A 16,844-nucleotide genomic window follows, 5' to 3' on the forward strand; every position below is an offset into this window, starting at 1 on the left:
ATCACTTCCTGGCAAATAGATGAGGAAACAATGGAAACAGTAACAGACTTTATTTTCTTGGGCTCCAAAATCACTGCAGATGGTGACTGCAGCCATGAAATTAAAAGACACTTGTTCCTTGGAAGAAAAGCTATGACCAACCTAGACAGCATATTAAAAAGCAGAGATATTACTTTACCAACAATGGTCTGTCTAGTCAAAGCTATGGTTTTGCCAGTAGTCATGTATGGATATGAGAGTTGGATTAAAAAGAAAGCTGAGCACTAAAGAATTGATGCTTTTGAACTGTGGTGTTGGAGAAGACTCTTGAGAGTCCTGTGGGCTGCAAGGAGATCCAACCAGTCCATCCTAAAGGAAATCAGTCCTTAATATTCATTGGAAGGACTGATGTTGAAGCTGAAACTGCAGTACTTTGGCCACCTGATGGGAAGAACTGACTTCTTGGAAAAGACTCTGATGCTGGGAAAGATTGAAGGTGGGAGGAGAAGCGATGACAGAGGATGAGATGGTTGGCATCACCAACTTGATGGACATGAGTTTGAGTAAGCTCTGAGAGTTGGTGACGGACAGGGAAGCCTGGCATGCTTTAGTCCGTGGGATCACAGAGTCGGAAACAGCTGAGCGACTGAACTGAACTGAAAGCTATGGAAAGCCTTGCAATGCACATTTTTGTGCTCACCAGCAGTAGTACTTTGTGAAATGTCATCAGAAGCCATCAGTGCTTTTCCATTGATTAGGAAAATAGCTCAAATGACACTTCATATAATTGTTACTCATTGTTGGAAACAACTTGGGCCAGTCAACACCTTTGTTCCATGTATAAGTGACAAAGCAATGGATAATCAACAACCATATCCACACTGCTTATATTGAAAACTTACCCTTTGGTTTAAAAGAGAAGTTACTGATTGCACAGCAAGGAAGGAGGGTCAATGGCATGACTGTGAACCCCAATAAAATTGTATGCAAGATGTTGTGTACAGTTTGTTCCTTATAACATTCTGGGGTTGTCTTATTAGTATACTTGGGTTTTTTCTGTCTCTGTATCATAAGAATGGACATGCTGTGAGACTAGAGAAGGGATCTGTCTTCCCTACTCTATCCCTTGGTCCAGATCAGTGTCTGAAATGCAGAATCAGTGCTCTATAAATAATCGTAGAAGGAATGAAGGAGGAGAAGGAGGGAAGAGGGAAGGAAACAAGGGAAGAAAGAATAGAGGAGGGAACAAAAGTAAACAAATATACATTTTTTTCTGTATAATACTGTATATCAACTCTACTTAAATTTTAAAAATACATTTTTTTTCTTGGAAAAAAATTTCCTAACTTTTTTCATATGTTCAACAGGGTGTGTGACTCAAAAGAAAAAAAAAAGGTAAGAATGATTGGTTTACAACTACAGAGGCCACCTCATTATCTCCTCCCGTCTTTTGTTCGTAAGCCAACCTGATCCTGATTATATACCAGAAGGGTTATCGTGGTTTGCCAGAGACCTATAATAATGTCACAGCATTTGAAAAGCCTGTCCTTATATTTTTAAAGCTTTAGAGAATTTCTGCTGTCTGCTCAATTCAGAGTTTCCTTACTTCGGCTCTACATTTGACTACCTCTTAGATGTCAGTCATTCTATTTATTTGTTTTTTGCCTGTGTTCAAAAGTTCTAAGATATTGAAAAAAAAATTGAAGTACAATTTCAAGGCATTTTTGTCTCCATTGCAGGGCAATAAAACTTTTGTCTCTGTGTATATGATTTTTTAATTTACTTTTAAACTCTGTAAACATATATCTATATATGTTGTCTGAGAGTTGTTTTCAAAGATGACCCCACCCCTCAATGAGCCATGCCTCCAACATCCACATCCTTTCATATCATCCTCCTCTTGAATTTGGGCTGGGCCTGTGGCTCACTTTTGATGAAAAGAATCAGGTAGAAGTGATGTTAGGTGATTTCTAAGGCTGGATCATAAGAAGTCTTTCTGCGTCCACCTGGGTCTCTGGAATATTTCTTTTTAGTGGGCTCTCTCCCAGAACTCAGCCATCATGCTGTAGGAAGCCCAAGCCAGAGAGGCCACACACGGGTGGCTTGAATGATAACCCTGGCTGAGCCTTTGTATCAACTGCTAGCCAGATGCCTGTGCCATCTTGGACATTCTACACAGTCAAACCTTCACTGTGCCTTTAGCCCCAACTGTGCAACCCCATGAGAAACCCCAAATGAGGCCATCTCAGTCAACCCATGGGACCCACAGAACCATGAGAGCAATAATAAATTATTTTAAGCCATTGAGTTTAGGACAGTTTGTTATCCACTTACAAATAACTGGAATATATTGATTAACATAGTGTTAAAGCTATACTTATATTTTAGCTAAGACCTTAATGAACAAATAACTTAATATTAACAGAAATGCCATATAAGAAGGTCAAGTTGTATTAGAAGAAGGTGAACCTAACGTATTTCGAGCATGCTTTTCACTACTAAGTTGCTGATTTTCTGTCTGGTTCTTTCCTTTGATGCAGAGTGATACGCTAGGCATTGTGAAACAACAGGACAGACAACCTTTTGGTGTCTATAAAGTAAATATACTTGTAAGTACATTCGACATAAATAAATATGAAATAATGACATAAATAATATGAAAATCTTTGCCTGCATGCTTTGGCTAAAAGAGGAAAGAAGGAGTGGTTACAAGAAGCTAAACCAAAGACACACTTAAAATAAGACAATAGATGAAAAAAAATTTTTTTAAATCTATTCAGCTTATCTTTTCTATTTGCTAATACTTAATTAAAAATACAGGTCCAAGGAATTTCCTGAAAGTCCAGTAGTTTGGGCTCTGCTTTCTCACTGCCAAGGGCCCAGATTCGATCCCTAGTTGGGCAACTAAGATCCATATACCATGAGGGGTGGCAAAAAAACAAAAATTAAAAACAAATTCAGGTCCATAATTCCTAATCTGTAATTTTGAAATCAACAAAGCTCTGAAAAGATTCTTTTTACAAAAAGATTTTTTTGTGAATAATTTGCCACTTAAACTCACTGGGTAGCAACTGAAATGCCCTATGACTATTTATTACAGGCTTTATCTTATTTAAATGAACACTCATTTCATTGCAGAATTAGTATGTTTGCTTGCAGCGTCCTATCCCAGACCCCACTTGTGCTGTCCCTGCAAGTAACATGCAATATGTGTACTGTGTCACCCTCCTAAAAATGGAAACTTCTGAATTTAAAAACACTTCTGGTTTCAGACCCAAAGTTGACTTTATAGGTGACCTAAAGTAAACTCTTTCTTGCGAGGGGCAGGGCAGTCTACTGCAGAGTCACTGAGGACTCTGAATTCACACAGATGAAGGTCAAACTCCAGGTCCACCGCTGGCCGCCTCTGAGACCTGGGTTAGTGTGCAACCCTCTGCCTTAGTTTCCTCCTCTGCAGAATGAGGAGAGTAATAAAAACTACCTCGTGGGTTCTTAAGAGGGCAGAAGGAGGTTATGCCTGCAAAATGCTTAGCCCAAGTGACGAGTATTAATAATAACTTTTTGTTCACTCTTATTGTATTATTATTAAACATAAGTGGTTGTTTGTTTTTTTTTTAATAAATTCAGTAAAACAAATAACATCTCAGGATTCAGTGAGGAAAAAAGAGACGACTCAAGGTATTATCAGAAGAAAGATATTGAACCCATGAAATCAGATGCGCACAAGGGCTTTGGAAGGAGGGGATGGGTGAAGGTAGAGAGGGATCCCCTGTAACTTTCAGGTAATTCCGCATCAGCTGTGGACCTTATGTCAGGAAGCCACTGCACCCAGAGATCAGAAATTGCAGGAAATGACAGGAAACCATGGCGAATGTCACAGCCACCCTGCAGTTTAGAAGCTAGTGCCTGTCAAGAGCAGTCTTTGGCATCTAGCTTCACTGCACAAATTTATATCGTGTGAGTGTCTGCAGGAGGAAGAATGACACAATCCTTGTGCTGTTCAAATCCCAAGTGCATCTCACTGGCAGAATGTAAACCTTATCAGAACCTGCTGGCAAAGGACTTTGGGAAATACAGCTCTGAGATACAGGCAACGTCTGACTCTTTTGGGACCCCATGGACTGTAGACCACCGGGCTCCTCTGTCTATGGGATTCTCCAGGCAAGAATACTGGAGTGGGTTGCCATGCCCTCCTCCAGGGGATCTTCCTGACCTGGGATTGAACCCACATTTCTTTTGTCTCCTGCATTGGCAGGCGGGTTCTTTGCCGCTAGCACCACAGGCAATACCCAACACAAACAGTAATTTGATAAGGATAATCGGTATTTGTAAAGCACTGTGAGATAGGCAGGAATTGTAGCACAAGGGGCCAAGTGGTGCGTCTGGAGTCGCATGGGGAAGGAGAGACTCTGGTCCTGCACTCCAGATCTAGAGAGTGTGTCTTTACACCAGAGTGTCCTATTTAATCATCTGAGTTCTACCTTATCCCTTAAATCTTCATACCATTTATATTATTATTGATTCACATTTCTCAGAGCAATCTAAAGAGGAAATTTTGCATCACTATCTAAAGTAGGATGCAAATTACTGAAGTAGAAAAGAGATGTCATGTGACATAAACAGAAGATAAAGTAAAAATGAATACACTGAAAACAGTAATATTAAAACCACTTAGATAGCATTGCCTAGAGGGTTCTGAGTCTGAAGCCAGTTCTCTTTGTTGAAAAGGGAGATTAGCATGTATGAGAGATGTTAAAAGTACTAAACATCCTGGCAATAGGTGGAGATTGTCATTGATAAATTCACAAGGACTAAAAGGTGACTGAAATCACTGAAAAGAAATTAAATTTCTCACTATGAAAGGCAATGCTATTTAAAGGCTTGTCCATCTTACCTACCATCAATAGAAGTCAATCCACACATACATATATCTATGTATATTTGTTAGTATATTTATTAGAACAGCATATTTTTGCTATATAATAACTGTTAGTGTTAGCTGCTCAGTCGTGTCTGACTCTTTGTGACCCCATGGACTGTAGCCCACCAGGCTCCTCTGTCCATGGAATTCTCCAGGTTCCCCAGGCAAGAATACTGGAGTGCGTTGTCATTCCTTTCTCCTACCCAGGGATTGACCCAGATATCTGGGTCTCCTGCATTACAGTCAGATTCTTTACTATCTGAGCCACACCAATTGAATGGACATGGACTTGGGCAAACTCCAAGAGTTGGTGGGGGATAGGGAGGCCTGGTGTGCTGCAGTCCAAGGGGTCACAGAATCAGACACGACTTAGTGAATGAACAACAACAAATACATATATATAAAATAATAGGAAGTATATAAAAAGTACTAGAAGAAAGTGCTTAGGAGAGAGACTGGATTGAACTTAGGAGAAGGCAGGTAGAACAGTTGCAAATAACAACAAAAAACCCAACTCTAACTAGGCTAAATAATAAAGCTGAATTATTGGCTCATCTCATGTCACTGGGGGCTTCCCTGATAGCTCAGTTGGTAAAGAATTCACCTGCAATGCGGGAGACCTGGGTTCAATCCCTGGGTTGGGAAGATCCCCCGGAGAAGGGAATGGCTACCCACTGCAGTATTCCAGTGAGAGTTCCATGGACAGAGGAGCCTGGTGGACTCATGGGGTCGCAGAGTCAGACATGACTGAGCCACTTTCACTTCACTCATATCACTGAAAATCTACTAGAAGATGGGCTTTGTAGGACTTGATGATATTGTCAAGGACCAGCTTCTTTCTCAGCTTCCCATTATGTCAGCTCCACCCAAGCAAGACAGCTGCCAACAATTTCCACAATTTCATGCCTCCTTATCTCAGAGAAAACGAACAACTCCCAGCAAACCTAGTCTGTTTCAGGCTCTGGTGTGAACTGAATCACATACCCATTTCTGAATCAATATTCATGGCCAGAATATAGGATTGTGTTAATTGCTTTCAACTCCGTTTAGCGCCAAAAATGGAGTTAGGCTTCTTCCCACATGGGGAAGGCATGGTTCTCACAAGCAAAATTAGGCTGATGACAAAGATCAGAGGAATGGCTATGGGGGAGGTTGTCATAGTATTCACCACAGGTAATCTTACAGGCACTGTAACAGAGGAGATGGAATTTGACCTGGTCAGTGGGAGCCAAATAGCAAAATAGTTTGAGTAGGAGTAGTGTTAGTTGCTCAGTGACGTCCGACTCTTTGAGACCCGTGGACAGTAGCCCGCCAGGCTCCTCTGTCCATGGAATTCTCCAGGCAAGAAACCTGGAGTGGGTTACCAGTTCCTTCTCCAGGGATCTTCCTGACCCAGGGGTCGAACCCAGGTCTCCTGCATTGCAGGCAGATTCTTTACCATCTGAGCCACCATGGAAGCCCATATGAAAATTAGTAATCCTAGGAGGATAGTTTGAGAGCATAGCGTTATGGAGGACTTCAAATGCTTGACTAATGAGTTTAGACTTAATTCACTAAACTTAATTAACTAAATAGCAGCAAAAATGGTGGTGGGGGTTTAAAAAAAAACTCTATGAAAAGAAAAAGAAGCAGGGAGGTTTCTTTAATTAAAACTGTATAGAAATGAAAGAATTTATTAAAAATATAAAAATATATATTTTTTAATTTAAAGGGGAATTCCCTGGTGATCCAGTGGTTAAGACTCCATGCTTCCACCATAGCAGGTGTGGGTTTGATCCCAGATCAAGAAATTAATATCATGACTTGAGGTGAAATCAAAAAAGAAAGAATTTAGGAAAATTCATTTTAATGCAAGGACTTGGTATTTGATATTAATCATTTATGGAAAATCATTCATAAAAAAAAGAAAATCATTCATTCACTCATTCAATCAACAGATATTCATTGAATCCCTAATATATGCTGTGCACTGTAATGAGCTGGTGATTCAGTGGCAAAAGAACTGTCATCACCTTTGGGTAGGGTATTAGTCAATGAAGAACTCATCATGTCATCAGATTCTAATGTTTCATCTGCCTTTGGAAAGTGTTGGTTAAATTCTGGGCCAGAAGAGAATTACAGCCACTGAACCACTCATAGCCAGTGGAGAGCAAGGTAAGAAAGCATTTAAATTATAGTCACCAAAGCTGATCAGGGTTAGTTCAGAGACCAAGAAGGTTCTCAAGACCTCCATGTTCCTTGCCAAGTTTATCCATTCCTATCATGAGTTTTCTGAGTCTGGTTAATACTTCACTACAGAAAGGTCATTCTTTAGCCCTAATTGGATAAAAGGACACGAGGTACACCTAAAGAACTTCTTTACTTCAATTTTGCTTTGCCTCATTGATGACCTAAATATTATCATGTTAAAATCAGAGTGGGCTCCCCCAGTGGCTCGGCAATAAAGAATCTGCCTGCAATGTAGGAGCCACAGGAGACGTGGGTTCAGTCCCTGGATCAGGAAGATTCCCTGGAGGAGGGCATGGCAACCCACTCCAGTATTCTTGCCTGGAGAATCCCATGGACAGAGGAGCCTGGAGGCTACATTCCATGGGTCAGAAGGAGATGGACATGACTGAAGCGGCTTGGCATGAACCCTAATGTGAACTATGGACTCTTGGTGGTGATGCTGTGTCAGTGCGGGTTCATCAGATGTAACAAATGTATCATCTGGTGAAGGATGCTGATATTGGGGGAGACTATTGGGGTGGGGCAGGAGATATATGGCATATGAGGAATATTTGTTCCCTCCATTCAATTTTGCTGTGAACTGAAAACTACTCTAAAACATAAAGTCTATTTTTTAAAACCAATGAAAAAAAGGGGGGTTATATTAATTCAACCAATATTTATTAATTCCCTAGATATGCCAAGTACTGTGAAACACATTATAACATCAAAAATGAACAGGGCACATATGGTTCCTGCCCTCACAGAACTTATATGAATGTGTTCATCAGATTCAGTCAATTTTACTCTAAATAACGACAGTAATCATTGTTGTTACCCTGTCTAGATGTAGTGAGAGTCAATACGGATGTGCCAGTAGCAAACTGGGCAACCACCAACGTCCACGGCAAGCAAGTTCATAAGAAATAGAAACACAGATGATTAATAACCACCTGTTCTGTTTCTCAAGTAATCAAACCTAAATTGAGGCCAATAGAATGTTAATTATTCATCTATCATATTGGCCAAGATTTTAAAACACCCAGAATATGTTGAGAATATCTTGCTGGCCGAAGAGTAAACTGGTAGGTTTTAACTAAAAAGCATTTTGCAGTATGTATTAGATTTTATAATGTAAATGCACTGATCCAGTAATTTACTTTCTAGCCTTTTTTTTTTTATGATTGAGATCAATTTTTTTTTTTTTATTAATTGGAGGCTAGTTACTTCACAATATTGTAGTGTCTAGCCATATTTTTAAAGGAACTAACTCACACACAGAAAGGCCCCACAAAAATCTATGTATAACAAGGCCATTTATCACAGCCTTGTTTATAATATGAAAAAATCAGAAGCCACCTGCATGCCAATAAAGAATTGATTAAAATAGAGCAACCCATCTAACAGAATGCAATTCCATTAAAAATTATGTCCAAAAAAAATTATGTCCATCTACAAACTTACGGTTGCCAAGCTGAAGGGGTAGTTGGGAAGGAATGGATTAGGAATTTGGGGTTAGCAGATGCCAACAATTATGTATAGAATGGATAAACAACAAGTTCCTACCATATAACACAGGAAACTATATTCAATATCCAGTAATAAACCATGATGGAAAAGAATATGAAAAGAATACACATATATATAACTGAGTCACTGTGCTATACACCAGAAATTAACACAACACTCTAAATCAACCATACTTCAATAAAACAATTTTTTTTAAAACTGTGTCCATTTGTATTTATTAACAATGGAAATATACCTTTAACTGACTTTTTAAAAACTACATATATAGTAGAATCTTATTTTGAGTAAAATATGTATAAAACACATAGACAAAAGTGCGAAGGGAAGGAAGCCCATTGAAAATGTTAAAGAGTGGTCATTTCTGAATAATAATAACTGGAAATTTTTTTGTATTTATACATTTTCACATGTTCTGAATAACTTCTACAGTAAGCTTGTATTACTATAAACATCTCTTCTCCTCTAAAACTCTGCATTTTGTGAAATAAACATCCGAACATGCTACACCTATTTGCATGGGAATTTTCATTGAAGGAAGTGTCTAAAGCAGTTTGGGGATGCCTTTATGGGGAGGAGATGGGGAGTATGGAGAAGCTGAGAAATGGGACAGCCACGGTCTAACCTGCAGCCCAGGCCCCCAGACTAGAGTCAAGCCTAACGGCGAAACAGGTTGTAAGCAAGGACCAAAAGGGATGTTTTCCCAGGGGACACTGTGAGACAAAGAGGCATAAACAGTGTTAACTTCAATGCCCAGATAGGGCACATGGCAGGTCACCCAGAGGAAGACAAAGATTCATTCTCCTACATTCAGAGCAGCCAGAGAACAGTGAGGATCTGTGGGATCATCCTCACGTTGCTAGAAATAGAACAATGATATTGCTCCAACGACACTGCAGAAAATGGAGCGTTCTGAAGATGCCTTAGAAAGAGCAAGTTCAGGAGAGGGTGAAGCCAGAGGTGAAGGGAGGAGGGGTCCAGAGAGGATCTTCAAGGTGGGAAACCTGAGAGCATGTTTCACTGCTGATAAAAGCATCCAGGAGCAGGAAAGAGATTGAAGGTCCAGGGGAGAGGGGGCTCTTCTAACTGCACTCACAGTCTAGCGCAATTTCATCCACACCATACTTTTAACTACCACATTGTATGGGAATGGGGTTTCCCAGGTTGCTCAGACAATAAAGAATCTGCCTGCAATGCAGGAGATGCAGGTTTGATCCCTAGGTCAGGAAGACCCCCTGGAGAAGGAAATGCCTACCCACTCCAGTATTCTCCCCTGGAGAAATCCACAGACAGAGGAGCCTGGTGGGCTACCGTCCATTGGGTCACAAAGAGTCAGACACAATTAAGCGACTAACACTTTTTCACTTTATATGAGAATGATCCAATTGCCCCACTTGTAGCTGGAGCCCAGGCCCATTGTGACTTATTAAATAAATGAAACTTTCTGCTGATCTGCAGACCCACATAAGTAACTCATCATATCCCTCTCAGGAACTCCTCTACTACTAATTTCATCACACACACACCATTCTTCCTTTCATATTCACATTCAATAACTAGCACCACCATCCACCTAACTGCCCAAGCCAGCCACCAAGGCATTCTCTCTCCCATTCCTTCTCATCCATCCCCATTTCCAACAAGTCAACAGGTTCCATCTTCAGATAATTCCTGAATCTATTTCCTCCTCATCTGTTCCCACCACCATCACTCTTTTGATTCAATCTCTCATCACTTTGCATTTGGGTTACTACAAATCTCTTTATCTCCCGCCTATTCCTCCCTCTGTCTTACACAGCTATGGCTCACACTGTTCACAGCATGATTTTCCTGTTGTTTAAATCTGACCGTGTCACTTAGCTGCTAGTTCAGAGCTTCAAAGCAAAGTGCCTGTGAACACTCAGTGAATGATTGACAGGCTGACTGAATAAAGGAATGACTGCTCTTAGATCAAGATTGTCAATCTTTTCCTCATCTGGGATAACTTTGGGCTAATAATCCTTTCTTAGGCTAACCTAATCCCTGCTGGTCTCCAGGCAAAGACTCAAAACAGATGTCCTTTGTACATTAATGCTCTTCCCAAGTTTTTTTTTTAACATGTTATTTGTTCATTTTTCACTCTTCACCAAGAAGTACAAGGGGAACCCTAGAGTATATTATGTGGTCATGACAATAAGTCCCGTATTACTTACAACTGGAGGGGGGAGGATCTTTGAAAGTGGAAAAATAAAAGACAACCCTGGAATTACAAATCACACATTTACATCTTTGCTACCAGGAGATACTAAGATAACTATGAAATAATCCATTGCCAAATAAAAGGAAGGACAGCAACAAAAATAAGTATCGAGGGGCAGAGAAAAGTGCAATAGAAGAGAGAGCTCTGAACAGAGCAAACTGTGCCAGTGCAATTTCGTTTCCTTCTAGGATGAAGTGGAGGCTATGCCGATAAGGAGCCGTAACTATGATCTACAGCATCTTTCTTCAATAAAGATTCTGACGTGACTTTATTCTCAAGAAGCTAAAAAGATGCAGTTCAGTGGAAGAATGTCTAATGGCGAACATGTGTGTGGTACCAGCATCAAGACATATCTCAAAGAATACCAAATACACTCTTTTTGACAAAAAAAAAAAAGTTAAGATCCACCTTTTCTGACGTTGCAAAATCTAGGACGCAAATCAATATGGAACCATCTTTTCATTTTCATTACACCAATGGACCAAAATATAGTGAAATTTGCTCTGGTAGGCAGACACAAGATGGCAGTTGTTGCTATAGATAATGGCCAGTGATTCACTTCTACACTGTGTACTTAACTGGGTATAAGCTGTGAGTGTCTTTGAGTAAACAGGGCATATACAAATAAAACTATTAATAAGACCTAACTATGTTGAGGTTAAAAAGAATGTCATCACTTACTTCAGGAGTAGAGAAACTTGTGTATTTAATCTTGGAGTCCTTGCAATCCTTCCTCAAAAAATTAGTCATAGTAAAAATAACCTGTAAAGGCATGGTAAGCAAAACACATGGAATATAATTTTTAAATATACATTTAAAAAAAATCCCACAAATATAAGGAATTTCTGTCTCCCCTGTCTCTGAGAGAAGACGCTCCTCAGGAGGACAAGATGCTGACAATGGAGGACTTGCCTCTGCACCTGAGTTTCATTTCCCCTTTGGGTTTGCTCAGTGGGTGTGACAGTCGTTAGGGATGTTCAACAAATATTGCTGGCTCTCTACCTCTCAGACATTCAGTAGAACTGCTTCCTAGCCCCTTTGGGTTGGGTGGGGTCCTTCTGGCTAATGAGTTATGAAGAGAATGTGGCATGGAAAACTTCTGTGTGAAACACGTGATTGCTGGCACGCTACCCTCCAAAGCTCTCTGTCACAATGATGACAAGCGATGACGGCGAGCAAAGCAAGGCTCCAGATGCTGGCTGCCCAGCAGCCTGGATTACAAAGCAAGGCAGAGTCTTTAATGTTTCAGCTACCTGACACGGAGGATAATAGCTGGAGGCAGACAATAGGCTAACCAGGATGCTTACAAGGAAAAGCTGGTGGAGCTGTGTTCATTTGTCATCCCTTGTTGCTATCGCTCAGTCACTCAATTCTGTCCAACTCTTTGCGACCCCATGGACTGCAGAAGGTTCCTCTGTCCTCCTCTATCTCCTGGAGTTTGCTCAAATTCATGTTCCTTGAGTTGGTGATGCCATCTAACCATCTCATTCTCTGAGTCTCCATTCTCCTTTGGCCCTCAACCTTTCCCAGGGTGCGTGTGTGCTGAGCCGATTCAGCCGTGTCTGATTCTTTGAGACCCCATGTACCATAGCCCACCAGGCTTCTCTGTCCGTGGGATTGTCCAGGCAAGAATACTGGACTGGGTTGCCATACCCTCCTCCAGGGGAGCTTCCCGACCCAGGGATCGAACCCACATCTCTTATATCTCCTGCATTGGCAGGCAGGCTCTTTACCACTAGTGCCACCTGGGAAATCCAATCTTTCCCAGCATAAAGGTCTTTTCCAAAGAGTCAGCTCTTCACTTAGGTGGCAGTAGAATGTAGTAAAGTCTCTTTGTTGGGAAAGTATCTGTGCCACGGTGGTGTCAGTAGTCATCACAGTAGAGAACCCCAGGAGAAAGTGAAATGTTCATGTTTCGAGGGCAGGGTGTTTGATCCTGCTGCCCAGTTCCCTAAACCTTCCCCTCTGGTACTTCCCAAGCCCAGAATATAGGAGCTTTGTGATTTAACTTCTTCCCTTACTGTCTCAATGAGAAACTCTGAGATTTGAATGCATCAGGCTGGAAATATTAGGGGAGGGATCTGAGCAGCACCCTAGTCAAGATCCTGAGGGTCCTGAGAGGCTAAGATATAGGCTAAGTGGGTCATAGTGGTAAGTGAGTAAGTAACGTAGTGGAGACACGTTCACATTCATCAGCCTCATCTCCTTACAGACTCATTCCAGCCCTTTTGTGATAACCTGTGGTCACGTGACTGAGCTCTGCTCGAAGTGTGCAGAAGTCGTGTTCATCCCCCCCCGTCACGGCCCGCTGAACCCTCCCAGAGGCAGTTCTCTATGCTCTTTTTCCTTTCCGGGGCAACTTTGGAAGCAAGTGTGGAAGATGATATGGATGGAATAAGCTTGGGTCCCATCAGGAAAACCCAAAAGGGTTTTGTCTTTATGAGAAAGAAAACCTTACTGTGTTAAGCCACTGAGAGTTGGCGGTTCATTTTTTGAAGCAGCTCACTTAACAATAAATACCTTTGTTATTATTGGTGTTGTTGAATTTGGTATATCCCTATTTTCTTTAGATTTTTTAAAAATTTATTTAAGTATAGTTGATTTACAAATACTGTGTTAATTTCTTCTGTACAGCAAAGTGATTCAGTTGTACATATGTATACATTCTTTGTATGTCCATCCTAAAGGAAATCAGTCCTGAATATTCATTGGAAGGACTGATGCTGAGGCTGAAACTCCAGTACTTTGATCACCTGATGCAAAGAACTGACTCACTGGAAAAGATCATGATGCTGGGAAAGATTGAAGGTGGAAGGAAAAGAGGACGACAGAGGATGAGATGGTTGGATGGTATCACTGATTCGATGGACATGAGTTTGTGCAAGCTCCGGGAGTTGGTGATGGACAGGGAAGCCTGGTGTAATGCAGTCCATGGGGTCGCAAAGAGTCGGACACGACTGAGCAACTGAACTGAACTGAACCTTCTTTCTCATATTCTTTTCCAATATGGCATATCACAGGATAGTGAATATAATTCCCTATGCTATCCAGTAGGACCTTGTTGTTAAGTATCTTTATTATTGTTATACATTCCTCTATAAATACCAAGGAAACAATAAAAAGATGCCCAAGGAAACAGGATGGGAGGAACACAGTCAGCAAGAATGAGGTTCCAACACTGCTGTGGGGGCCTCACGGGAGAACCCTCTCCTCTGCATCCTCTCAAGCTTGCATCCTTCATCTCGCCTTCTGTTCACAGCCAAGTTTCTAGGAATAGCCATCTGCATGTGTTTCCTCTGCTTCCTCACCTCCCACTCATTCCTCATTCCATAAAATCTAGATCTCACCCCCAAACTCTGCTGAAACTGCACCTATGACCTTCTAGCTGTCAGATACAACCAAATGCTTTTCATTCCTTACGGAGCAGCTTTGAATATGTAACAACAGGCAGACTTTAAGAAATGTTCTATTTATGTTTCCCTTTCTAAAAATTAATCTAAGCTCCCTTTCCCACTAGATAGGGAAGAAATCCAATTTCTGCTATTATTGAGGTTCTGTTTCTGGGACCCGGGTCAGCAAGATTCCAGAGAGTTTTAGACAGCACACAACACTGAAGGTGGGGTCTTTGGTTCCCTAGAGTCTGGAGTGATCTGCTTTTTGTCCACCCCATATGCTTCCATCAGGGATGAATGGTCCCCCTGCTTCTGTTCTAGGCTGGGCGTGGGGGTGCTATCTATAAGCTGATTTTCCCCTCGGTGAACACTGCACTTAAGATGTGCCCACTCATCCTAAGTGGGGAGACCTTGGGCCCCACTGCTCTCAAGTCCACAGGCCTCAGTTCATTTCTCCACCCCTCAAGACACCATCTTCTCGCTAACAGGTCCGCTCTCCATTTTGCAGCCTCCTTGGAGTCCTTCCTCTGCTCTAAAACAAGCCAAATCCTTTTGAGCTCCTAAGGGGACAAGGATCTCCTTGATCTCCAAACTCAAATGCCCCTGGAGCAGGGGAAAGACGCACTACGTCCCACTGACCTATGCACTCCGTAGATGAGCTCTTAGAGCTTGCTTGCTTGCTCTCTGAGGCCCAGAACAATCTCCCCTCCTCCAAAGCCTCTCCTCCTTGGAATTCTGTGAACATGCTTCCTGAGTTTTCCTTCTTTCTCCTGACTACTCTTTCTTAGTCCTCTTTCTTCTACCTACCCCTAAATCAATAGTTCTTTTTTCCTTTTTTTCTCCTAAAAGTACTTTGAAAGATTATACACTATCTCTGTACCTTCTGAAGCCAACATTTAAAAAAATGTTATCTCAAGTCTAAATGGGCTTCCCTGGTGGCTCAGTGGTAAAGAAATTGCCTGCAATGTGGGAGATGCTGGATCGATCCCTGGGTCAGGGAGATCCCCTGGAGAAGGAATGGCAACCCACTCCAGAATTCTTGCCTGGAGGATCCCATGAACAGCAGAGCCTGGTGGGCTACAGTCCATGGGGTCCCAAGAGTTGGACACTACTGAGTGACTTTCACTTCACTTCACTTCACTTAGCGACTAAACAATGACAACAACTCTAAATAGCTGCAAGAATGAGTTTTCTAATATAGCATAAATACAAGTGTTTTCAAATGAAGCTGTTATAATCATTCTTCTAAATAAATCTACTGAAATATACAAAATATGATGATTTATTACAACCCACTATCATATTTTTAAATATTTGAACAATCTCTTTTTTAACAGATGGTATTTTATGTTTTTCCCCCCTTTGATATCACATTTCCTTTCCCAAAGAATTTTTCCTTAATGTAGTTTACACTTTACAGCCTTTAACTGATCACTTTCTTACTTCTCTGGAAAAAAAAAGTATAAATTAAAAATTGCAGTGTTTAACATAGCCATAAGCCTCTAAGTGTTAAAGATTTCTTTTGTGATTTCATTGACTTTGTTGCAGTGATTTCCAAGAACAATATTAATAAATTTAATGGATGCAACTATAAACTATTCTGAAGGTTCAGTTCAATTTCAATGGGTCTGTTAGCCTTATGTAGCATTTACTATCATAAATGATATAGAAGATTAGGTGTTTTGATCTTTTGAATAGTTAATATTCACTGTAGAATACTTTGGACTATTTCACTATTTATGTCCAAGTTCATTGTATGACTGTGAATACTTTATGAAATATATACTTTTTTGTATGTATATTGTTCTTTGATAAAATATGGAAAAGCATAGTTATATTGGCTTATAGTACAATTTGTGTAATTATTTTTTTACTAAGATCTAGAGTGAATATAAAATAAATAGAACCAAAAAGGCAAAAAAGAAAAAAGACTTCTGTGCTGAGTTGTCATTACAATAATTATTGGTACATAATTGATCAAAACAATAAAAATATTATAAATTTGATAGATATTTAATAGAAAAGTAAACTTTTCCTGCAATTTCACTGAAGTATCATTTTCATCCAAAAATGATTCATCCATTTTAAGTGTACATTTTGATGAATTTAGACTATTGTGTTCAATTATGTAACCAACACCACAATCAAAATCGAAATCTAAAACATTTTCTTAACTCCAAAATTTCCCTCTTGCCTCTTTGCAGACAATCTCCAACTCTTGCCCCTAACCCTAGGCAGCCACTAATCTGCTCTCTGTGACTATTTTTGCCAGTTGCTATGGTCTGAATGTTGTTATCTCTGCCAATCCAGATTTTGAAATCCTGATGCCCATATAATGGTATTGAAAGATGGGGCCTTGGACTTTTCTAGTGGTCCAGTGATTAAGAATCCGCCTGCCAGTGTAGGGGACATGGGTTCAGTCCCTGCTCTGGGAGGATCCCAGATGCCTGAGGGCAACCAAGCCCATGTGCCACAACTACCAAGCCGGTGCATAGGGACCATGCAACATAACAAGAGAAGACAGCATAATGAGAAGGCCGGGCCCCACGGCTAGAGAGTAGCCCCTGGTTGCCGCAAC

This window comes from Odocoileus virginianus, chromosome 9 (assembly GCF_023699985.2).
Source record: "Odocoileus virginianus isolate 20LAN1187 ecotype Illinois chromosome 9, Ovbor_1.2, whole genome shotgun sequence".
In the NCBI taxonomy this organism is placed as follows: Eukaryota; Metazoa; Chordata; class Mammalia; order Artiodactyla; family Cervidae; genus Odocoileus; species Odocoileus virginianus.